The 24,219-nt window shown below is 49.3% G+C and overlaps 1 protein-coding gene across 2 annotated transcripts in view; it reads right to left on the bottom strand.

The window, feature by feature from the left end:
- The window catches only part of ZBTB7B (zinc finger and BTB domain containing 7B), an 82,362-nt gene extending 71,303 nt beyond the window's left edge, over positions 1–11,059 (bottom strand). For both annotated transcript variants that reach the window (XM_068252516.1, XM_068252517.1), the window contains exon 1: positions 10,844–11,059. The gene's annotated coding sequence lies outside the window, so the exon portion shown is untranslated. The remainder of the gene's footprint in view (positions 1–10,843) is intronic.
- Between the last annotated feature and the right edge of the window lie 13,160 nt (positions 11,060–24,219).

The following is a 24,219-nucleotide window of genomic DNA, read 5'->3' as shown; positions in this document are numbered from 1 at the left end:
TCAAGAGAGGGTAGAGGGACCCAGTGCTGGAACAATGGGGATTAGGAGGATAAAGGAAGCCCCTGGACTATCCCGTGCCTTTTCTCTACTGAAGTATTTTTTATTTCTTAGATGACGTCAGGTACTCTTTAACCACTTTGGGAGCAAGGACGTTAAAGTTACATCCTCTGTGTGGCTGCCTCCTGCTGATCTGTAACGTCCTTGAAGTCCCACCGCTTCCTACGCGATTGAGGGGAGATTAAGCGGTCATACCCAACAGCTTACATCTCCTTTCACTGATCAGGAGCTGTGGTTATTGGCTTCTGATCACTACGATTGCCGCCAACCGTAGTGATCAATGAAGCAGCCAGGTCTATGAAGTCGGAGTCGAGGAGTCGGAGCAATTTTGGGTACCTGGAGTCTGAGTCGGAGATTTCATAAACTGAGGAGTCGGAGTCGGGAGTCGAATGATTTTTGTACAAAATCCACAGCCCTGACAAGTATTAGACTAAGGAGTTGGAGTCGAGGAGTCTGAGCCATTTTCGGTACACGGAGTTGGAGGTTTCATAAATTGAGGAGTCGGAAGATTTTTGTACTGACTCCACAGCCCTGGAAGCAGCGCCAGAAGAAAAAAAAAAAGGGAAAAAAAAAAAAAAAAAAGGAAGGAGGACCGACTCACCTCCCCTGATGTTCCTCCGGCAATTGTCACCCCCCCTCCTCTATGCCCAGCATCCAGCCTCGCACTGCCTCTAGTGTCGGGTCCCGGGTTGATGACGTCATCAAGCCGGGACCCGGAGCTTAGCGGCAGTGCGAGGCTGGATGGCGGGGAGAGAGGAGGCGGGGATAACTGCTCGTCGCTGGATCTGGGGAGGAGAGTAATGGCTGCTACCTATACTGGGGAGTCGGGACACCCATCTATACTGCAGACACCCATCTCTGGCTATCTATACTGGGAATACCTCTGCCTGGCTACCTAAACTGGCGACACCTAAAAACACTAAACTGCTCTGGTCCGTAAGGGCTTGTTCACACTACAAGAGCTTTTTAAGCGCTGGTGATTTAGAAAAGCTCTTGCTAATGCAATGCTATAATGCAATGCTATAATGCAATGCTCCAGTGTGAACACACACATAGGATAACATTAGTAAGAGCTTTTAAAATCACAAAGCGCTTAGAAAGCCTCTTGTAGGGTGAACAAGCCATAAGGGAGGTTTATATGCCGGTCCTCAATGGGTGAATATGCCTACGCTTACAATAGTAACATAGAACAGATAAGCTGCTGGCTGTCACAGTCCATACAGTTCCATCACACTTTTTCCAGTCTGCATAGACCTCAAGACCTCACACAGGAGGCTTGTCTGGGATTCCTGTCCTAAATCTGCCATTCACCAAAGGCCTTTTGGCTGCGAGGCCATGCAGCTGAATTGCAACGTTTGTAACCCCCATGCGTGTCAGGGTTGGACACACGGTACAGATAGAAGGCAGCAAAAAAGTATGACGTCACATGTGAGTGCGGCGGCTCTCAGATGTGACTCAATGCGGTGGTTGTACTAGTACTAGCAAGCTCCCGGCTAGCACAAAGGAGCAGGAAGTGAATTCAGCGCCATTAGCCTCCCATGTGAAACAGGCCTAACAGCAAGATAAGCAGGTAAGCCTCATAGGTTTTTCATTGTTTGTAAAGGTGAATAGGAGACTATTCCATAGCTAACATAATATTTGGATTTGATGCAGCCGTTACAGAGAAATTCCCTTTGAAAAAGTCACGACGCAAAGATCTATGCTCAAAGTATAGAACTGCCAGCAGAGAAGGGGGATTTTCTTTGACTGCACAGAACCATGATCTGACTTCGACCCACTCCTCCTCTCCTCATGACTACCTCCTGTAGATGATGGTGGGTTAGGGCAGCGGTTCCCAACCTGTGTGGCAGCTCCAGGTATGTGTAGCTGCTCTGCTTTATGTTGCTGCTCTGTTACGCTATCCTGTGCGGCCGCTCTACAATCCCGCCATAGTCCAAATCACAATTACTATAGGACTCCAAAAATATGGCCGCCGGAGTCCATATTCACAGACTCTGCCTAGTAACTGCTATGGGACAACAGAGAATGGTTGCAGGAGTACCTATCTGAGAAGAGGAGGAAGAGGAAGAGCAGAGGAGAAGGTAGAACTTAGACATTGTGAGTGAAGGAACGGGGGAGGAGCTGAGAAAGCATTTTAACAACAGCTACCAATTAGCAGCTGCCACTGTGTATGTAGCAGCTACCAATTAGTAGCCACCACTGTGCCTGCAGCAGCCACCACTGTAACAGAAGCAATCACCAATTAGCAGACAACACTGTACCAGCAGAAGCAGTAGTCACTGATCAGCAGCCGCCCCTTTGCCGGCAGCAGTAACAGCCACTCATTAGTAGCCGCCATTGTGCCAGCGGCAGTCTCAGCCACTGATTAGCAGCCGCCACTGTGCCAGCAGCAGCAACAGCCACTGATTAGCAGCCACCGCTGTGCCAGCAGCAGCAACAGCCACTGATTAGCAGCCGCCACTGTGCCAGCAGCAGCAACAGCCACTGATTAGCAGCCACCGCTGTGCCAGCAGCAGCAACAGCCACTGATTAGCAGCCACCGCTGTGCCAGCAGCAGCAACAGCCACTGATTAGCAGCCACCACTGTGCCAGCAGCAATTTGAAACGGAGATCTAAATGTTTGGTGACTGCTATTCATTCCAGCTAAGCTGCACCTGACATTAGCACAGGAAGTCAACATTTCAAACCTAGATAATTAAAAAATATAATACTGCAAAAAAGGATTTGATATTTGACATATTCTACACAAAATGCATTAAAAAAAATTAACCTGAACTTTAGTGTTGAAGTAGGAGACTTGAGTCATATTACTGTTAATCCTCCACATTCTATGAAAATGTGTAGATGTGGACTGAGTGATTGCAGAGAAACATAGTAAGCGCTGGATCACACTTGACACTTTGCCGCTATCACGTTTGGCTCCGCGATCGCAATTTGCGGGAAAAATCTTGCGATTCAGCGCATTTGCTCTTGTGATTCACGTTCAACAGAACGAGAATTACAGAGCAATTGCCCCCAAACGCTGCATGCAGCACATTTGCAAATTATCAAAATCGCAACCGCTGCAGTGTGAATGTATCCATAAAGATACATTGTAGCAGTGCTTTGCTGATCGCCAGGGATCAGCAAAGCGTTGAAAAAAATCGCCCCAATGTGAACCAACCCTAAGATAACTTTATTGCACAGTCTCAGTTTCATAATTGCAGACAGGCCCCATAACAGGACAACTGAAGTGAGAAGAATATGGAGGCTGCCATATTTATTTCCTTTGAAGCAATACCAGTTGCCTGGCAGTGGCAGTCCTCCTAAACCTGTGTCTCTATTACTTTTAGCCATACACCCTGAACAAGCATGCAGCAGATCATGTACTCTGACTTAGCTGACTCAGGTTTTACTGGATTAGCCATATGCTTGTTCCAGGGTTTTGACTCAGACACTACGTATTCCAGAAGATCAAAAGGACTGCCAGGCAACCGGTATTGTTCACAAGGAAATAAATATGGCAGCCTCCAGATCACTATCACCTCCCTTTAAAGGAACAGCAGGCAACCCAAAACTAAGCAATACATGTAACATGGGTATCACATTCAATACTTTTGAGTATAACAAGTAAATGGTGACTGAGTGTTTGCAGCCAGATGCAGCTTCTTAACAAGCCATGGAGAATAAAACTTGATTAACCAGTGAAAAAACTTCCCCCATCCATTTATTAGCGCAGGTAGGAACAAGTACTCAGCTATGGAGAAGGTTCTGCTTATTTACTACTTCCACTTTCAGCATGTGCAAGTTACTGGAGACTGGATCACTACGCTGGGGATTCTCAGCCTGCATGGAATTCCTCTTTAAGGGACCTTTGTGTGGAGTCATCATGGGGCTTGGAGGCGGGGCTTTATGTAGCAATTTTTTCCTACAAATGTGGCCTGGAACATACTGTTAGACTGAAGGCCCAAAAATCAAGGAAATGAAGGGAGGTCCCTGATGAGGGCCACCGTAAATATTACAGGAGACCACTTAAAGCGAACCTAAAGAGAGATATATATTTGGAGGCTGCCATATTTATTTCCGTTTAAACAAAACCAGTTGCCTGGCAGCCGTGCTGATATTTTTGACCGCAGTAGTGGCTGAATCACACCAGAAACAAGCATGCAGCTAATCTTGTCAGATTTGAAAGAAATGTCAGGAACATCTGATCTGCTGCATGCTTGTTCAGGGGGGCAGAGGCAGAGGATCGGCAGGACAGCCAGGCAACTGCTTTGCTTGGAGTAAATAAATATGTCAGCCTCCATATACCTCCAATTTCAGGTGTACTTTAACGCCACGTGTCTTGCAGCTGCGCATGGTGGCTAGTGGAAACGGGCCCTAAAAGCCACGGGACCTAATGCAGGAAACAGAGTCAAATACCACAAATAGATATTTAGGGTGCTGTAACGGGTGCAGCAATAGCACCAGATATTCAGTCAGAATTCTATTGTATACTGATGAGCCTAGCGATGAGCTAACTGACAGAACCCATATATAGACAGGACAATAGGAGAAACCAGAAGTGTTCCAGGTGTCCAATCACCACACTATCATCATATGCTATAGAAGCCCAATAGCACCATTATTTAAAAGGAGACTATAAGGCCTACACCAATGGTTTCAAGTATTCCCTCCAGGGCCGGATTTATAACTCAGAGGCCCATAGGCTCAGACGTTCTGGTGCCCTAAACTCCGCCCCCTGAACACAGGCCACACCTCCAAGTAAAAATATACTGAATTCTAATCCCTTCCTTATGTCACTAACGGCTCTTAAGGTACATACACACGTCTGATTTTTCCAAACGACCGGTTGTTCCCGACGTGAAGTCAGACGTGTGTACAAATGATTGTTCCGCTGATAAGACTGGTTTTGATGGATCCGCTTGGCGGATTGGTCAAAACCAGTCTTATCAGCTGAACGATCGTTTGTACACACGTCTGACTTGACGTCCAAACAACCGGTCGTTTGGAAAAATCAGACGTGTGTATGTACCTTTAGAATCTTACACTCTTAACAATGTCTCATATCATCCTTAGTGACAAGGATACGGTTGTATGTGCCTGAGGTTAGTGAGATGAAGCAGGGATTAGACTGTAAGATCCTGAGGTCAGTGATCTGAGGAGGAGGGCGCAGCCTCTCCCACATAAGGCGCCTGTAGGCATGTGCCTATAGTGTCTTATGGAAAATCCAGCTCTGATTCCCTCACACATTTACTGCATATTGGAGGGTGCAGGGCAAAGGTAACTGATAGCTCCATACAGAGGACTGTACTAAATGACAAGGCCTATGGTGCGTGTTTATGGACTGCAATCCTACTGCACAGGGCAGGGGCCTAATTTGGTCAATGGCACAGTCTGTTTCTGTGCGGGTGTGTGTGTGTGTGTGGGGGGGGGGGGTGGCTAAGGCATTAACATGTCTCACATTGCTCTTGCTGTGTCATCAGTTCACCTGTCACCAGCAAACATAGTGATTATCACTTTATTAAAGCAACACACCCCTTGGCCCTAATATCTGCTCATAAGCAGTAGGAAAAGAAAAACAGACAATTAGCAGCATGAGGTGTAAACCAGAACACACAGTCACCAGGAATCTGCCACATCCAGTCTGTGCAATCACTACCCGCGAAAGAGGGACATACAGGGAAATGCAAAGACCTGCCGAGTCAGGTGTGGCCTCCAGGCCCCGCTTGTAACTGACCCGCACTGGGAAATACCCTGTGACTGAGAGCAAACGCATGCACAGACTGTCAGCTCTTGGGTCTTAAAGTGTAACAAAATACAAAAGTGTTGAAAGCCTTGTAGAGGTTTCAAAAATGAAAAATTCCAAATGACCTGCTAGGAATACATATATATATTATAATTTACACACAATACATAAATATAATTTATTTATTATTATTTTTATTTTTTTTTCTGTTTATCAGACCATAACATTAAATATTACTGTTCCCGAAAGCTCATGACCTAGAATTATTTAAAGGGAACCCGAGGTGAGAGTGATATGAAGGCTGCCATATTGATTTCTTTGTAAACAATACCAGTTGCCTGGTTGTCCTGTTGTCCTTCTGGCATATGTAGTGTCTGAGTCAAAACCCTGGAACGAGCATATGGTTAAGCCAATAAAACCTGAGTCAGCTGAGTCACAGTACCTGATCTGCATATGCTTGTTCAGGGTCTATGGCTACAAGTATTAGAGAAACAGGATCAGAAGGACTGCCAGGCACAGAATTCTGCCTAGAAAGTTTTTCCAGCCGGGTGGCATAAAAAAGTAGCCGGGTGGGGCTAGATGAGGGAATGCAGGGCTGGTGCTTTTCTGCACAACTTTGCTTACAGCAGAGGAGGTGGTGAGCGGATGACAGCCGGGTGCTCACCAAAACTAGCCTGGTGGAGCACCTGGCTAAAAGAGCCTGGGGAGGCAACTGGTAATGTTTAAAAGGAAATAAATATGGCAGCCTCCATATCCCTCTCACATCGGGTTCCCTTTAAACAACTTTAACAAGCAATTTTAAAGTTGATACGTGTGTGGCAATGGCCATGCCGATATTAATTAACAAAACAACCGCTCTAACTATTGCCAGCCATAAATGGACATGGCAAAGTTGCATCTTTTTCAAATGAACCCTCTAGGACAGTGATGGCTAACCTTGGCACTCCAGCTGTGACTAAACTACAAATTCCATCATGCATCTGCCTCCCCAAGTTATGCTTAGAGCTGTCAGAGTATTGCAATGCCTCATGGGACTTGTAGTTCCACCATATCTGGAGTGCCAAGGTTAGTCATCACTGCTCAAGGAGGACAAGCAACTATTTCCCAGCATCATTAGGAACCTCAATGTGATCCCTTCAGCCTAGCCACCCTGAGAACGGGAAACCGGTTTGAGATGTGTCCTGAATCGTCAGCTCAAAAACTAGGACATCGAGATTAGATCGGTTCAGCCATTCTGTCGGCTGTATGACGGAAGCCCACAGAGCTGACACTCCAGCAGGATCAGGCAGTGAGTCAGCGCACAGATCTGCAGCGAGTGTCACCCGTCCTGTTTGAGGAAATGGTAAATAAGAACTAGTCCCAGCCCTGTAATTACGGCTCATTATCTGTCAGAGACCCCTCCCAAAACAACAGAGCACCCTTTAACCAACCTGGGCCTAGCCCCCAGCAGCGCAGGCACCTGACGACAAAGAATGGGGGGGGAGGTCGGGCGGTTTATCCAGAGGGTCCGGTCAGACCTGCCTCAACTGTCAGCCGTGCACTTTGGAGCCGGCTGAGCTGGTGGGCTGCGCCTTTAAGAGGTCTGTCAGTTAAGAACTTCCTTATCTGAGTGCTGGAGGGTGACAGGACCTCCAGGGACTGCGTACAACCACAAACACAACGTATGAAAGTCAATATACGCCACTGATATACGACTCTGAACTAGCTGGGACCACCTCAGCCTGGAGCCGGCTACCTGCACCGACCAAGTTTTTTAGGAGCGCAAAAAAGTCGTGAGCCAGCTACACTACCACACACGTAGCGCAGCATCTCTACGGCGAGCGCTAAGCACGTCATGCTGAATAATCGCCATCAGATCTGAGCGGTGGCATGGGGAGGTGGGATTCTGTGTCCTCCTCTGCAAATCCACCACGACCTCCATCACAACAGACCCCCTCGCCCGCCTGCCGTCAGCAAGGAAAGCCGGGATTACTTCCAGCAGGTTTATCCGCACGGGGAGGGGCGGCCATGCAAAGGTGACAGGAGTAAAGACTCGGTTAACTCTTACTGCACCTGTGCCATTATCGCCCACCAAACTTTCCCCCCAACTGAACGACTATAATCGCACAAATAAAAAAAATTACATAAGACAGAACAGTTAAAAAAAAACCAGCACGGTTCATACATAATATTGTATGATTTTATGGTTACAAGAACTTACGGGAAAAAAAGAAAAACTTTCTGCTGAAGGGGAATAAGGAGGCGGAAGTTTGAAGAGAAACACAGAGTAAGATGGTTTGGGGGGGGGGGGGGGGGGGGTACAGTGAGCATTTTGCTCCCGGGGTAAATCCATACAACACCTCTGTTTGGGGTACAACTGGGCAAATAACAGTAGGGAACAAACAAATGACATCCATAACATATAATAAAAAACCATCACCACAAATAATAGTGTACAATAATAATTTATAAGCATTAATGTGTTATCCATTACATTTTTTTTTTCTAGAATACTACAAGGTTCAAAAACCCCAGCTCAGAGAAAGGGGTGGTACGTAAAGCAGGCCCAAGGGTAAAATCAAGTAAAAATTAGAGAGGGGGGGGGGGGGGGGCAGAAAAGGGGGAAGTTACGATAAGCTGGGAAATATAACCCAGCAAGATAGAAAGGTATACTGGCACTAGCAAATGCGGGAAATCTAAAGATAAGGGGAAGAGATCTATGGCTGAATGTGACAGGTGACCAAGTGTAACATGTCCTGTAACAGTGCGAGGGGGTCAAGATGAGACTTCAGCATAGAGAAGAATGCTGAATGACCATATTAGTGGTCAGCAGAGGTGGATGATCTATGGTCAATGCTGGGAGTACTTATGATATCTTTTGTCTTTAGGGCCTGTCTTTGGGCCTGGGAATGTTTACACAGAAGAGATGAAAAGTGGAGGTTCCATACCAATGTCTGTGTGGCTGGAGGCAACAGAGCTGTAAATTGGGGTGGGGGTGTTCTTCTTGGAGGACACGTATAATAATACTGGGGTAAGGTCAGGGACATCTCTAAACTGGAATGGGTGGTCACAGGATGGGAGATGATTCAGCTCAACCTAGGAGGGAACCAGGTGGTGAAGAGTCCTTAGTTGAGGGTTCGTTTTTGTTCATTTAAGTGTGGGAGGAAAGACAACAAGGGTACTGCCCATGGTTTAGGGTAGGCAATTAATGGTAAATATCATTGTGCCATCAGGAGGTCTTGTACAATATAATGCCCCCTTTGGTGGAACAAAGAGAACAAAGTATGGCTGAAGGATTTGTCATCAGTGTTGGGAAAGGGGGTCCTTGCCCAGCAAATTGCTGGTGTTTCTTGGAGGAAAATCACTTTAGATAAATATAGGGATGAAAGAAAGCTCAGATACAGGAAGGTCAGATGATTGCCCAGTACTGGAAGCTGATCCTGGCATGAGAGTCTAGTGGTCAGACAGTGGAAGCAGTGTTGCTAGGAGTAGCTTTAGGCCTGGATAACAATTCTGGAGATGAATGTTGTTAGGTATGGGTCCGGTGCCCAGTATCAAGTACTGGGTGGGAGTTTGTACCCATTAGAGAAACATAGAAGTCAGCAATGCTGATAAGGAGAGATTCAGATGAAAGCAGATGATTGTGGAGACAACAGTGATCTCTGTCCTCGGCATGAGGGGGGAGGAGGGAGGGGGCATGCGGAAACTTTGCTCAGGGACATAGGACAGAAATTACAGTCATAATTTGTTGTAGGGTAGATCAGATGAGGTGTCCATAAAGATTATAGCAAAGTGTACGTGGTGTGTGAGGGGGATTCTGCCCTGGGGTTAGCAGGTAGAGCAGCTGTTGGCAGTGTGGCAGAGCATGGCAGCAGAGGTACAGATTGAAAGGGAGATCTGTGGCCGGTACTTGGGGGTATATGCCCATACAAGGGGGCTTTCTCTAGGCAGGCATGGGACAGAACGAGTACATGCCATTTCTGAAAAGAGTTTAACACAAAAGTAATCCTGTCTGGAAATGTCAGTGTTTCAAGTATGGGGTACTTCTTTTTGTCATAACAAACTTCTTAGAAGACACCAGATACAGGTTCAGGTACAGGTGGCAGTGCCCTGTGCGTGTCTTACATATTGTGCCAGGGGAATAAAAGGGTGATGTAGGTGCTGTCATGTATTCGGAAGGAGGGGGGTACAGGTATAGACATGGCGCACATATCTGGAGATGACTGTGTTGCCAAGATCCGGGGGGGGGGGGGGGGTCTAAGCCCAGTCAAAAGAAGGATGAAAGGGTCTGAGTGAGATTTACACAGTTCTATATGACAGATGGTGGAGTTGGTGTTGTTGGGAGGGAGGAAATCACATCGGGGCAAATGTCTCTGCAGATGGCAGAGTTCTTCAGGTATGGGCGAGAAAGGAGTGGGTGTCTGTGGTTGGCACAGGGTGGGCTCTGCCCACTGAGACATTGCAGACAATGGATTTGATGTTCGGGGGGTTAATTGCACCTGAGCAGATGTTTCTGGAGATCACAGTGGCCCTCAAATAGGGATAAGAGAAGAGTCTTTGCCTGATATCGGGGACATCTGTATCGGGTACAGTATATGGTGGGCTCAGCCCAGGGAGATATGGCAGACAGAGGAGTCGGCATTGCTAGGAGGGGAGATCACACCAGGGCAGACATCTCTGGAGAAGACAATGTTGCTCAGGTAGGGGTGGGGGGGAGTTGTGTCTGGTATCAAGGACTGCGGGGAGGGGGGTCTGTACATGGTATACAGTGGGCTCTGCCCAGGAAGATATGGCAGACGGAGAAGTCGGTGTTACTGGGAGGGGAATCAGACCAGGGAAGTCATCTCCAGAGATGACAGTAACGTTCAGGTATAAGTGGAAAGGGGGTCTGTGGCTGAAATAGAGAAGGGGGGGGGGGGGGGGGGGGTCTGTGGCTGGTATACGGTGGGCTCTGCCCAGAGGGATATGATAGACGGAGGAATCTGTACTGTCGGGAGGGGAATCACACAAGGACAGACATCTACAGAGATGACAGCGAGGCTCAGGTAGGGATAATGGAGAGTGAGGGTGGTCACTCACCTGCTCTGCGGTGACAGCTGTGCCAGTGGCGGCGGTGCCAGCGGAGGATAATCCTGGGAGGGGAGGGGGGTCAGCCTGCGTCCCCTCGTCCTCTGCAGCTGCTGTCTCTTCCTCCTGCGGTCTGGGTGGGCTCTGGCTGCAGGAAGCTGCCTGGCTCTCCCCCCTCCCTCCCTTCCCTCCTGTCACACCTGTCCTGTCCCCTCCCAGCACCCTCACCTGTCCCCCTGGATACAGCTACACCCAGCAGCACCCTGACACTTCCTGGATCCCACCTGCCTGCCCCTCCCCCCCCTCCCCACCTGCCACAGGTTGCCCCAGCCCCTGTCACTGGCCCCTCCCTGACACCTTTAAACTCTGCCCAGCTGCCATCCTCACGGGGCCACCTTAACTGACAACCAGGAAGTGCTGTGCGCGGTGCGTGCCTCTGATTGGCCGGCCCGGGGACGGGACTCGGGGACACCCGGCTGCGGACTGGCTTAGTACGCTGGCTGTCAGTTGGAGGGGCGAGGCCAGCGGGACGGTGACGCTGAGACTGCTACAGGCTCTTAAGGCGGCGACACGTGGTGGAGGGGAGAGGAGGGCTGCTGTCACTGGGGGGAGGGAGGCCTTGACAGCTCGTGCAGAACGGATGGGCAATGGATGCCCGCGTCTGTTATCTCTCTAATAATCCTCCCTTATAATTACCAGCATTGGACGGCTCCTGACAGTAATATCTCCACAGTGGCATAGCTATTGGAGGGCAGAGGCTGTGACTGCAGGGCCCTGGACCTGAGGGGCCCACATAAGGCTCTGGTTGCTGCATTACTTTTGTATTGGTGCTGTGGTTCTAATAATCGATTTATGAATAAAAATAATTTAGGGTATGTTCCCACTAGATGCATGCGATTTGCATGTAGTTTTGCGGATGCAAAATTTGCGTACACATAAGCGGTTTTTAATGCGCATTGGCATAATTTTTTTTTTATTTCTATTTTTTATACAAGGGGATCCAGGAAGGGAGTCCCATTGACATTACCGATAGTTAAAATACGCAAAAAAATTGAATGCGAAACCGCATGCGACGTCAGAAAAATAGTAGGACTGCTTTCCGTTTTTGGGGGGATTAAAATTTTGCATCTAAGGGCCCGTTTCCTTTAGTGCCGTGCGCGGCTACGAGATGTGCGGCGGCACTTCCTGGTCTGCGGGAACGCTGACGAATCCCATAAGCTGTGCCATGCACGGCTATGGGATTCGCAGCCTCCCGCACCGAAACTGATGGCAATGTCGGTCGAATCGCTAAGGTAAGCGATTCAACCTGCGGGCACCATTGTGTCCTAAGGCAGAGTTTCCCCTTGCGATTTGCCTGCGGGGAAACTGCGGATTTGGCTGGTTTCCGCGCTAGTGGAAACGGGCCCTAATGGATACAGGCACATAGGAATTCCTTGGTGTGCAAATTTGTTTGCTAAAAAGTCTGCCCCAATTTACACCTAGTGGAAATGGGCCCTGAGTTTGGGGCCACACTTGTTAAAAAGCATTGTGTGCGATTCTGCGCAATGCGAAATCGCACACAGTGGCGACGTTTTTGTTAATTTGCAAGTTAGTGAATTTTCATCTGTGATATGCGGGCATAAAAAAAAAACTGATTCCCAATCACATAAAATTGCAAAGCACGTACGATTCCCGTAGCTAGCAGGTGCCAGCAGTCTGTGGTGGGCGCATGCAGGAAATATGAAAAGTTGACTAAAGTATGGCCTCACCCTAAGTGCGCTTCTGTTTCTGCATATTCACATTCGGCGCACATCTAATGCAAGTGAATTGCATCCCATGTGTTTTTTTTTTTTATCGGATGCGTTTTTTCTGCTGAAAAATACAACCTGCATTTATGTTTTTTTTGTTTTTAAGGAAGTTCAATACGCGTACAATGTAAGTCACAGGGCAGAAAAATTCCATTGGTTATGCAACAATCGCATCGGATTTTGGCGTTAATTAGACACGTTGTCGTGTAAATTAACTTCATTGATATCCACTGGAATATTGCTTTCCAAAAAAATCACATAAAAATGCAATCAAATAAAAGATTAATCGCATCTGAAAAAATGCAACTATGGAAAACCGCATTTGTAAATCGCGAGGATAAGTGTGAAGGCAGCCTTATATGTGCTTTGAGTTGTGGCAGTGGAGTAGCTAAGGAGCTCTGGGCCCCAGTGCAAGTTTTACATTGAACCCCCCCCCCCCCCCCCCAAACACTCTATACATAACAATTGATATGGTGCACTAAAGACTGCTACAGAGTCAGAGGTGCAAGCAGGGGATGGGGAGCAGTTTGATAATGAATACCACTATTCAAAGCATCTATACAAGTGATCATTACCAGCACAGGGCCAATAAAGAGCTAATATGCCATTAAGGGAGAGCCCCTCTGGCCTGGTGAGTTTGCAACCTATGCGTCCCCTATTGCTACACCACGGAATTGTGGTAATCATTAACATTAACCAGTGGCGTAGCTAAGGAGCTGTGGGCCCAGTGCAAATTTTACATTGGGGTCCCCAAGCACTCTATACATAACGTTGATACGACACACCAAAACCTGCCAAGAAGGTGCAAGAAGGGGGTGGGGAACAGTGTGTTAATGATTCCACAATTCAAAGCATCTATAGAAGTGATTATTACCAGAACAGGACCAATAAAGAGCTAATACTGTGGTTTAGGGTGGGCCCCTCTGGCTCAAGGGCCCTGGTGCGGTCGCAACCTCTTCACCCCCTATTGCTACGCCATTGTCTTCAACTTTGCTTACTTCTCTTTCACATCAGGGACAAACCCAGGATTTTCAAGGGGGGGGGCAGGATTCCTGAAAGGTCTCCCTCAGCCACGCACCAATGCAGTATAATAATGTGGTGGGACATCATGCTGGGTACACATAATGCAATTTCCCGTCCGACCGACCAACAACGGGATCGATCAGGAGCAGTTTAGATACAGATAATAATGAGGACAGCTGATATTGCTAAGGAAGGGGAAAGTGAAGCATTCATACAGCAGGGGTACAGTGCGCATACGAGAGAAATCGCCGCCAGGAGACTTGGGCGCAGGATATAACCGAGATATGGCTTATCCTGCTGTCACACAAGTCCTGGCGGCGTTAATTACTAATCCCTCTCCAGGTCAACATGGATGGTGGGGAATGATGCAATTTGGCTTCCAGCTATTGCTGGCGGCCGAATTACAGTGTTTTAAAAGTAACTTCAGCTCTGTCTTCTGACAGCGCTGAAGTTACTCACTGACAGCGCTGAAGTTACTCACTGACAGCGCTGAAGTTACTCACTGAGCGCCGCTATAGCCGTAAATTCCTATTACAGTCTATGGTGGCGCTGGCTGCGCCCAAATGTCCTGCGCTGGACTCCTTGTGTTCGCACACTGTGCTCATACCTGTAACCTGACTCTGTTAAGTTCCTCAGAGCTGTTCCATGCTCTGTACACACGCTGCTGCTCCATGCTCTGTACACACGCTGCTGCTCCATGCTCTGTACACACGCTGCTGCTCCATGCTCTGTACACACGCTGCTGCTCCATGCTCTGTACACACGCTGCTGCTACATGCTTCGTACACACACTGCTGTTCCATGCTCTGTACACACACTGCTGCTACATGCTCTGTACACACGTTGCTGCTCCATGCTCTGTACACACGCTGCTGCTCCATGCTCTGTACACACGCTGCTGCTCCATGCTCTGTACACACACTGCTGCTACATGCTCTGTACACACGTTGCTGCTCCATGCTCTGTACACACGCTGCTGCTCCATGCATTGTACACACACTGCTGCTCCATGCTCTGTACACACGATGCTGCTCCATGCATTGTACACACGCTGCTGCTCCATGCTCTGTACACACGCTGCTGCACCATGCTCTGTACACAGACTGCTGCTCCATGCTCTGTACACACTGCTGCTCCATGCTCTGTACACACGCTGCTGCTCCATGCTCTGTACACACGTTGCTGCTCCATGCTCTGTACACACGCTGCTGCTCCATGCATTGTACACATGCTGCTGCTCCATGCCCTGTACACACGCTGCTGCTCCATGCATTGTACACATGCTGCTGGCATATGAGAGGAATCACCGCCGGGAGACTTGGGCGCAGGATACAGCCAGTATGGCTTATCCTGCTTCTGCACAAGTTCCTGGCAATGTTAAATACTATTCCCCCTCTAGGTCCACGTGGATAGTGGGGGAATGATGTAATTCGGCTGCCAGCTATTGCTGGAGGCCGAATTACAGTATTTAAAAAGTAACTGGCGGCGCCGAAGTTACTCACTGTGCAGCTATGGCCATAATTCCTATTACGGCTTATGGTGGCGCTGGCTGCGCCCAAATCTTCTGCGCTGAATTAGTAGTGTTCACATGCTGCTGCTCCATGCTCTGTACACACACTGCTGCTCCTTGCATTGTACACACACTGCTGCTTCATGCATTGTACACATGATGATGCTCCATGCTCAGTACACACGCTGCTGCTCCATCCTCTATATACACGCTGCTGCTCCATGCTATGTACACACACTGCTGCTCCATGCTCTGTACACACTGCTGCTCCATGCTCTGTACACACGCTGCTGCTCCATGCTCTGTACACACGCTGCTGCTCCATGCTCTGTACACACGCTGCTGCTCCATGCTCTGTACACACGCTGCTGCTACATCCAAAGTCAACTGTAGCAGGGAAAGAAAAGTGGCAGTGCTGTGTGCTGCAGGATACCTGCAGATATTCTGGTGTCTCAGCTTGTGCCTGTCCCCAGACACTGCATCGGCCCTGGTCTGAGGGGGGATTCTGGGCAGCTGTAATCCCCCCCCCCCCCTGCGTTTGCCTAGGCACATAGTGGTGGTCTGCATTAAGTGATAACAATACGTACAGTGCTGGAATTGGGGACACAGTGTAAAATTGGTAATGGGGCCCACGGCTCTGTAGCTACACAACTGTGTCTCCCCATAATGGTCAGAAATGCATAGCGTTTGTACATTTTAACGGATCAGCAAACAGACACTCGACGGATCCTTTGTTAGGAATAGGGTCTGTTCATAAAGGTGGCCACACACAATACAATTTTTAATATATCTTTTCAATTCAAGAATTGCAATCAATTTTTTCTGACTGATCGTAACATTTTAAAAAATCCGACCAAAGTACCAAACACCTGTGGTCAATTTTTACCCAATTATGAAAAAAATGATTGAAAACTCGAAGAAAATTGCTTGGAAGTACAGTATATATAAGGACACTGACAATATACCACATACCATTCAATTTTCATATTGATGAGAAAAATCCAGCACTCCCGATAGACTTTTATCGAATAAAAACGGGAAATCCAATCGGATATCTTGCTCGAATAAAAAAAAAAGCTTTTGATTTTTTGGGAAATTCAATCCTTTTTAGCGAATTGCCATAAAATCGGATAATTTTATTGTATTGTGTGTGGCCACCTTAAAGAGACTCAGAGCTGAGTTTTCCTGCTGTTTTTTACTTACCCGGGGCTTCTTCCAGACCCATAAGCATGGTTATGTCCCTCGCCGTCCTCCCGCAATCCTCCGTTCAGCCGCCGTCATTCCCCGGTGCGCGGATCAGTCGGGCTCAGTCTGACGTCAGCCGGGGGCTTTCTGCACTTGAGTAGACGGTCCGCCACTGACGTCACTGAGCCGCTTACCGGGGAAGATTGCGGCTGAACAGGGAGGTTGAGAAGGACGGCGAGGGACGCATCCATGCTTATGGGGCTGGAGGAAGCCCCGGGTAAGTAAAAAACAGCAGGAAGACTCAGCTCTGAGTCTCTTTGAGTCAGTTTGCAACTGATCCGTTGCTTTAGTGGAACACAAAGTCCTGACTTGCTGTTTTTGGACAAATGGCTGTGTTTCCAGTAGATGCTTATGTTGGAAACGCCTCTGAACCCAAATACACCATCAGAGCAGATCCTACATGATTCAATCTCGCTGGCCGTTAGAGATCCCCCTCAAGTGTGAACCCAGCCTGACTCCCCTATATTCCACAAAATTATGACAGCCTTTGTGCTTTAATCTACAGGACTGCAAGTGTGTGTCCCCTGAAATCACCAGTGGTGGGGTACTGGCGTTCTGTCCCCATCTAATCTCTAGGAGTCGACAAAGTTCTTAAAGGGGAACTTCAGCCTAAACAAACATACTGTCATTAAGTTACATTAGTTATGTTAATTAGAATAGATAGGTAATATAATTTTTTACCCACCCTGTTTCAAAAGAACAGGCAAATGTTTGTGATTCATGGGGGCTGCCATCTTTGTCATGGGGGCAGCCATTTTTTTGGTTGAAAGGAGATGACAAGGAGCAGAAGACACAGTTCCAACTATCCTGAGTCCTGATAACCCTTCCCAACTGCACACGCTAGGCTTCAAATGTCAAATTCAAAATGTAAAAAAAAAAATTTGCACAAAAACAGCAGAACGAGAGCAACAACATCAGCAATCCCATCATGCTTTGCACAGCATTAGGGAAAAAAAGCCCGGGCAGTTTTCTTCTGTGCAGCTAAAAATGAGGCTTGTATAAGAGAAACAAAGTTCTGATGCTGTGAAACTGTTAAAGAAACACTAGGCCTTTTCAGTGCTGCTGAGTCGATTTTTAGTCCGGAGGTTCACTTTAAGAGTCCCTCTATTCACCAGATGGTAGGGGCTCTAAGAGCCTATGCCCCCTCTAATCATCAGAACTGGTGGTAAATGAAAGCCCATTTCTTAGGGTCCTTACACACTATCTATCGCATTGCAATGCACATATTTAAATAGCGTTTCCACACTGGTGCACTTACGTTGCTGTGCACCGATTTCTGACGTAATCGTTTGCGGAAAGAACAGGGTGTGAGCTTCAGGTTTCTTCTATTTTTACTGTATGCTGCACTACATGGGTACTTTGGTATCTTACATGACCATTTTGAGGTGATCCTATTTTTCAGAATGCACAGCTCAATAGTATGAATGTACGCTTACTGTGCCAAGGCACAAGGTACCGGCGCTCTCGGTGACCCCAAACACCGGACGCCAGGATTGGCACCAGTGGGAGCGGAGAGGTGAGAATTTCCACTGTGCACAGGGGGTGTAACAAGTACAGCTGGGGCGGGTGACAGAGCGAGGATTTCATGCTAAAAGCTATTGGAAATCGCTGTGCAGTGTATGGCCAGACAAAAAAAATCCCTCTCTGATCAGATCCAATCAGAGAGGGATCTATCTAATGGTCGATCTGGCCATACATCGAGTGATGTATGGACAGCTTAAAGCGGTATTGTCACCATAAAAATCACATTTCAACAGCAACTGGTCTGAGTGTATTAAGTGATAAAGATGCTAATCCTGCATTCAAAACTTGTAAAACTTTTTTCTGCTGTTATGGTTTGGAGTTTTTACATACTGTAGGAGCACTGGCCCTAGTGCCAAACAGTGCCAAACAGTTGAATGCTGGGCGTTCTTTTTATCTATAATGTATTCATCCTCTTCCATTTATTTCCCTGCCTAGCTGCTTATCAGAAACACCCTCTGATCCCTTGTGTTTACAAACAAGGCTGAGGTGACTCAGTGATTGGAGGATAAGACAGTGCAGTTCCTAGTATACACCTCAGTGGGAGCTTCTGAAGACTCTGGGAGGAGGGCAGCTAATGAATACACTATGAGCAAGAGAAGGGTGGGGGGAAAACAAGAGTCAGGGAGGATATGATGTCAGCATTAGCTTGGCAAGATGGCCACTGCCTAGAATAGGATTTTCTGCTTTTCCTTTATAAAATTCACAGGAATCATTATGTGGATAGCGCAATACATCTGTTATGTAAGTAGAAGTAGTATTTATCTACTTATATATGTGGGTTTTTTTTTATTTCTAGGTTAGCATGGGTGTCGCTTGTTCTTTAAATCACTAGAATTGATCCTCAGAACCTGTGTCCTCTAATCACAAAACCTGGGAAGCCTGAGAGCCTCTGTACCCATCTGACCACCAGATCTGAAGGGCAAAAAGAATCTGTGGCCCATTCCAAACACCAGATTCTGGGGGTCCTGAAAGGCGCTCCTGAGTTTGTTTGGTGTTCTGTATTCCCTGTATTCATTGACCTGAAGAAGCGGATAAGACCCGTGAAACACGTTTAGCATCCAATAAGTGTATTAAACCCTCAATCGAGGTAAGAGTTTATTTACATGTTGTACATTTATTTAACCCTTTACAACCCTGGGGCACATCCTCCCATCTTACCAGTTTCTCCCCTCAGTTAGGGTGTCATCCCATAGTCCAGTCCCTGTTAACCATCCCCGGTGGTCCGTTCCCCTTACAGCAAAGTTTCAAATTCCCAGTAGTCTCTCTTCATAGGTACTGTGGTGCCCCCAGTATAGGTAGTGTGGTGCCCCCAGTATAGGTAGTGTGGTGTCCCCACATTGTCTCAGACCTCCAGATCAGTGTAGCGACCGACAGACTTTCAGATCAGCGTGGCGACTGACAGACCTGCAGATCAGCGTGGGACCCAAGGCAGAGCAGCTACAGCAACTGCGCGCATCACTTAAAATGCTGGAAGTGACGAGTAATGTCACTTCCGCATATGAAGTCTGCGATACTGTGCGCTGCTCTCTATGCCTTGGGTCCCACGCTTATCTGCAGGTCTGTCAGTCGCTGTGCTGATCTGCAGGTCTGTCAGTCGCTGTGCTTATCTGCAGGTCTGTCAGTTGCTGTGCTGATCTGGAGGTCTGTCAGTTGCTGTGCTGATCTGCAGGTCTGTCAGTCGCTGTGCTGATCTGCAGGCCTGTCAGTCGCTGTGCTGATCTGCAGGTCTGTCAGTCGCTGTGCTTATCTGCAGGTCTGTCAGTAGCTGTGCTTATCTGCAGGTCTGTCAGTCGCTGTGCTGATCTGCAGGTCTGTCAGTCGCTGTGCTGATCTGCAGGTCTGTCAGTCGCTGTGCTGATCTGCAGGTCTGTCAGTTGCTGTGCTGATCTGCAGGTCTGTCAGTCGCTGTGCTGATCTGCAGGTCTGTCAGTCGCTGTGCTGATCTGGAGGTCTGTCAGTCGCTGTGCTGATTTGCAGGTCTGTCAGTCGCTGTGCTTATCTGCAGGTCTGTCAGTTGCTGTGCTGATCTGGAGGTCTGTCAGTTGCTGTGCTGATCTGCAGGTCTGTCAGTCGCAGCGCTGATCTGGAGGTCTGCCAGTCGCTGTGCTGATCTGGAGGTCTGTCAGTCGCTGTGCTGATCTGCAGGTCTGTCAGTCGCTGTGCTGATCTGGAGGTCTGTCAGTCGCTGTGCTGATTTGCAGGTCTGTCAGTCGCTGTGCTTATCTGCAGGTCTGTCAGTTGCTGTGCTGATCTGGAGGTCTGTCAGTTGCTGTGCTGATCTGCAGGTCTGTCAGTCGCTGTGCTGATCTGCAGGCCTGTCAGTCGCTGTGCTGATCTGCAGGTCTGTCAGTCGCTGTGCTTATCTGCAGGTCTGTCAGTAGCTGTGCTTATCTGCAGGTCTGTCAGTCGCTGTGCTGATCTGCAGGTCTGTCAGTCGCTGTGCTGATCTGCAGGTCTGTCAGTCGCTGTGCTGATCTGCAGGTCTGTCAGTTGCTGTGCTGATCTGCAGGTCTGTCAGTCGCTGTGCTGATCTGCAGGTCTGTCAGTCGCTGTGCTGATCTGGAGGTCTGTCAGTCGCTGTGCTGATTTGCAGGTCTGTCAGTCGCTGTGCTGATCTGGAGGTCTGTCAGTCGCTGTGCTTATCTGCAGGTCTGTCAGTAGCTGTGCTGGTCTGCAGGTCTGTCATTCGCTGTGCTGATCTGGGGGTCTGTCAGTCGCTGTGCTGATCTGGAGGTCTGTCAGTCGCTGTGCTGATCTGGAGGTCTGTCAGTCGCTGTGCTTATCTGCAGGTCTGTCAGTCGCTGTGCTGGTCTGCAGGTCTGTCAGTCGATGTGCTGGTCTGGAGGTCTGACAGTCGCTGTGCTGATCTGCAGGTCTGTCAGTCGCTGTGCTGATCTGGAGGTCTGTCAGTTGCAGCGCTGATCTGGAGGTCTGCCAGTCGCTGTGCTGATCTGGAGGTCTGTCAGTCGCTGTGCTGATCTGCAGGTCTGTCAGTCGCTGTGCTGATCTGGAGGTCTGTCAGTCGCTGTGCTGATCTGCAGGTCTGTCATTCGCTGTGCTGATCTTGAGGTCTGTCAGTCGCTGTGCTGATCTGCAGGTCTGTCAGTCGCTGTGCTGATCTGCAGGTCTGTCAGTCACAGCGCTGATCTGCAGGTCTGTCAGTCGCTGTGCTGATCTGGAGGTCTGTCAGTCGCTGTGCTGATCTGGAAGTCTGTCAGTCGCTGTGCTGATCTTGAGGTCTGTCAGTCGCTGTGCTGATCTGGAGGTCTGTCAGTCGCTGTGCTGATCTGGAGGTCTGTCAGTCGCTGTGCTGATCTGGAGGTCTGTCAGTCGCTGTGCTGATCTGGAGGTCTGTCAGTCGCTGTGCTGATCTGGAGGTCTGTCAGTCGCTGTGCTGATCTGGAGGTCTGTCAGTCGCTGTGCTGATCTGGAGGTCTGTCAGTCACTGTGCTGATCTGCAGGTCTTTCAGTCGCTGTGCTGATCTGGAGGTCTGTCAGTCGCTGTGCTGATCTGCAGGTCTATCAGTCGCTGTGCTGATCTGGAGGTCTGTCAGTCGCTGTGCTGATCTGGAGGTCTGTCAGTCGCTGTGCTGATCTGGAGGTCTGTCAGTCGCTGTGCTGATCTGGAGGTCTGTCAGTCGCTGTGCTGATCTGGAAGTCTGTCAGTCGCTATGCTGATCTGGAGGTCTGTCCTCGCTGTGCTGATCTGAAGGTCTGTCAGTCGCTGTGCTTATCTGCAGGTCTGTCAGTCGCTGTGCTGGTCTGCAGGTCTGTCAGTCGCTGTGCTTATCTGCAGGTCTGTCAGTCGCTGTGCTGGTCTGCAGGTCTGTCATTCGCTTTGCTGATCTGGAGGTCTGTCAGTCGCTGTGCTGATCTGGTGGTCTGTCAGTCGCTGTGCTTATCTGCAGGTCTGTCAGTCACAGCGCTGATCTGGAGGTCTGACAGTCGCTGTGCTGATCTGGAGGTCTGTCAGTCGCTGTGCTGATCTGGAGGTCTGTCAGTCGCTGTGCTGATCTGCAGGTCTGTCAGTCGCTGTGCTGATCTGCAGGTCTGTCAGTCGCTGTGCTGATCTGGAGGTCTGTCAGTCGCAGCGCTGATCTGGAGGTCTGCCAGTCGCTGTGCTGATCTGGAGGTCTGTCAGTCGCTGTGCTGATCTGCAGGTCTGTCAGTCGCTGTGCTGATCTGAAGGTCTGTCAGTCGCTGTGCTGATCTGGAGGTCTGTCAGTCGCTGTGCTGATCTGCAGGTCTGTCAGTCGCTGTTCTGATCTGCAGGTCTGTCAGTAGTCACAGCGCTGATCTGGAGGTCTGACAGTCGCTGTGCTGATCTGCAGGTCTGTCAGTTGCTGTGCTGATCTGCAGGTCTGTCAGTCGCTGTGCTGATCTGCAGGTCTGTCAGTCGCTGTGCTGATCTGGAGGTCTGTCAGTCGCTGTGCTGATTTGCAGGTCTGTCAGTCGCTGTGCTGATCTGGAGGTCTGTCAGTCGCTGTGCTTATCTGCAGGTCTGTCAGTAGCTGTGCTGGTCTGCAGGTCTGTCATTCGCTGTGCTGATCTGGGGGTCTGTCAGTCGCTGTGCTGATCTGGAGGTCTGTCAGTCGCTGTGCTGATCTGGAGGTCTGTCAGTCGCTGTGCTTATCTGCAGGTCTGTCAGTCGCTGTGCTGGTCTGCAGGTCTGTCAGTCGATGTGCTGGTCTGGAGGTCTGACAGTCGCTGTGCTGATCTGGAGGTTTGTCAGTCGCTGTGCTGATCTGGAGGTCTGTCAGTCGCAGCGCTGATCTGGAGGTCTGCCAGTCGCTGTGCTGATCTGGAGGTCTGTCAGTCGCTGTGCTGATCTGCAGGTCTGTCAGTCGCTGTGCTGATCTGGAGGTCTGTCAGTCGCTGTGCTGATCTGCAGGTCTGTCATTCGCTGTGCTGATCTTGAGGTCTGTCAGTCGCTGTGCTGATCTGCAGGTCTGTCAGTCGCTGTGCTGATCTGCAGGTCTGTCAGTCACAGCGCTGATCTGCAGGTCTGTCAGTCGCTGTGCTGATCTGGAGGTCTGTCAGTCGCTGTGCTGATCTGCAGGTCTGTCAGTCGCTGTGCTGATCTGGAGGTCTGTCAGTCGCAGCGCTGATCTGGAGGTCTGCCAGTCGCTGTGCTGATCTGCAGGTCTGTCATTCGCTGTGCTGATCTGGAGGTCTGTCAGTCGCTGTGCTGATCTGCAGGTCTGTCAGTCGCTGTGCTGATCTGCAGGTCTGTCAGTCACAGCGCTGATCTGCAGGTCTGTCAGTCGCTGTGCTGATCTGGAGGTCTGTCAGTCGCTGTGCTGATCTGGAAGTCTGTCAGTCGCTGTGCTGATCTGGAGGTCTGTCAGTCGCTGTGCTGATCTGGAGGTCTGTCAGTCGCTGTGCTGATCTGGAGGTCTGTCAGTCGCTGTGCTGATCTGGAGGTCTGTCAGTCGCTGTGCTGATCTGGAGGTCTGTCAGTCGCTGTGCTGATCTGGAGGTCTGTCAGTCGCTGTGCTGATCTGGAGGTCTGTCAGTCGCTGTGCTGATCTGCAGGTCTTTCAGTCGCTGTGCTGATCTGGAGGTCTGTCAGTCGCTGTGCTGATCTGCAGGTCTATCAGTCGCTGTGCTGATATGGAGGTCTGTCAGTCGCTGTGCTGATCTGGAGGTCTGTCAGTCGCTGTGCTGATCTGGAGGTCTGTCAGTCGCTGTGCTGATCTGGAGGTCTGTCAGTCGCTGTGCTGATCTGGAAGTCTGTCAGTCGCTATGCTGATCTGGAGGTCTGTCCTCGCTGTGCTGATCTGAAGGTCTGTCAGTCGCTGTGCTTATCTGCAGGTCTGTCAGTCGCTGTGCTGGTCTGCAGGTCTGTCAGTCGCTGTGCTTATCTGCAGGTCTGTCAGTCGCTGTGCTGGTCTGCAGGTCTGTCATTCACTTTGCTGATCTGGAGGTCTGTCAGTCGCTGTGCTGATCTGGAGGTCTGTCAGTCGCTGTGCTTATCTGCAGGTCTGTCAGTCGCTGTGCTGGTCTGCAGGTCTGTCAGTCACAGCGCTGATCTGGAGGTCTGACAGTCGCTGTGCTGATCTGGAGGTCTGTCAGTCGCTGTGCTGATCTGGAGGTCTGTCAGTCGCTGTGCTGATCTGCAGGTCTGTCAGTCGCTGTGCTGATCTGCAGGTCTGTCAGTCGCTGTGCTGATCTGGAGGTCTGTCAGTCGCAGCGCTGATCTGGAGGTCTGCCAGTCGCTGTGCTGATCTGGAGGTCTGTCAGTCGCTGTGCTGATCTGCAGGTCTGTCAGTCGCTGTGCTGATCTGAAGGTCTGTCAG

This window comes from Hyperolius riggenbachi, chromosome 9 (assembly GCF_040937935.1).
Source record: "Hyperolius riggenbachi isolate aHypRig1 chromosome 9, aHypRig1.pri, whole genome shotgun sequence".
Taxonomy (NCBI): domain Eukaryota; kingdom Metazoa; phylum Chordata; class Amphibia; order Anura; family Hyperoliidae; genus Hyperolius; species Hyperolius riggenbachi.
The sequence above is the reverse complement of the archived record's forward strand: the minus strand, read 5'-3'. Positions and strand labels throughout refer to the sequence as shown.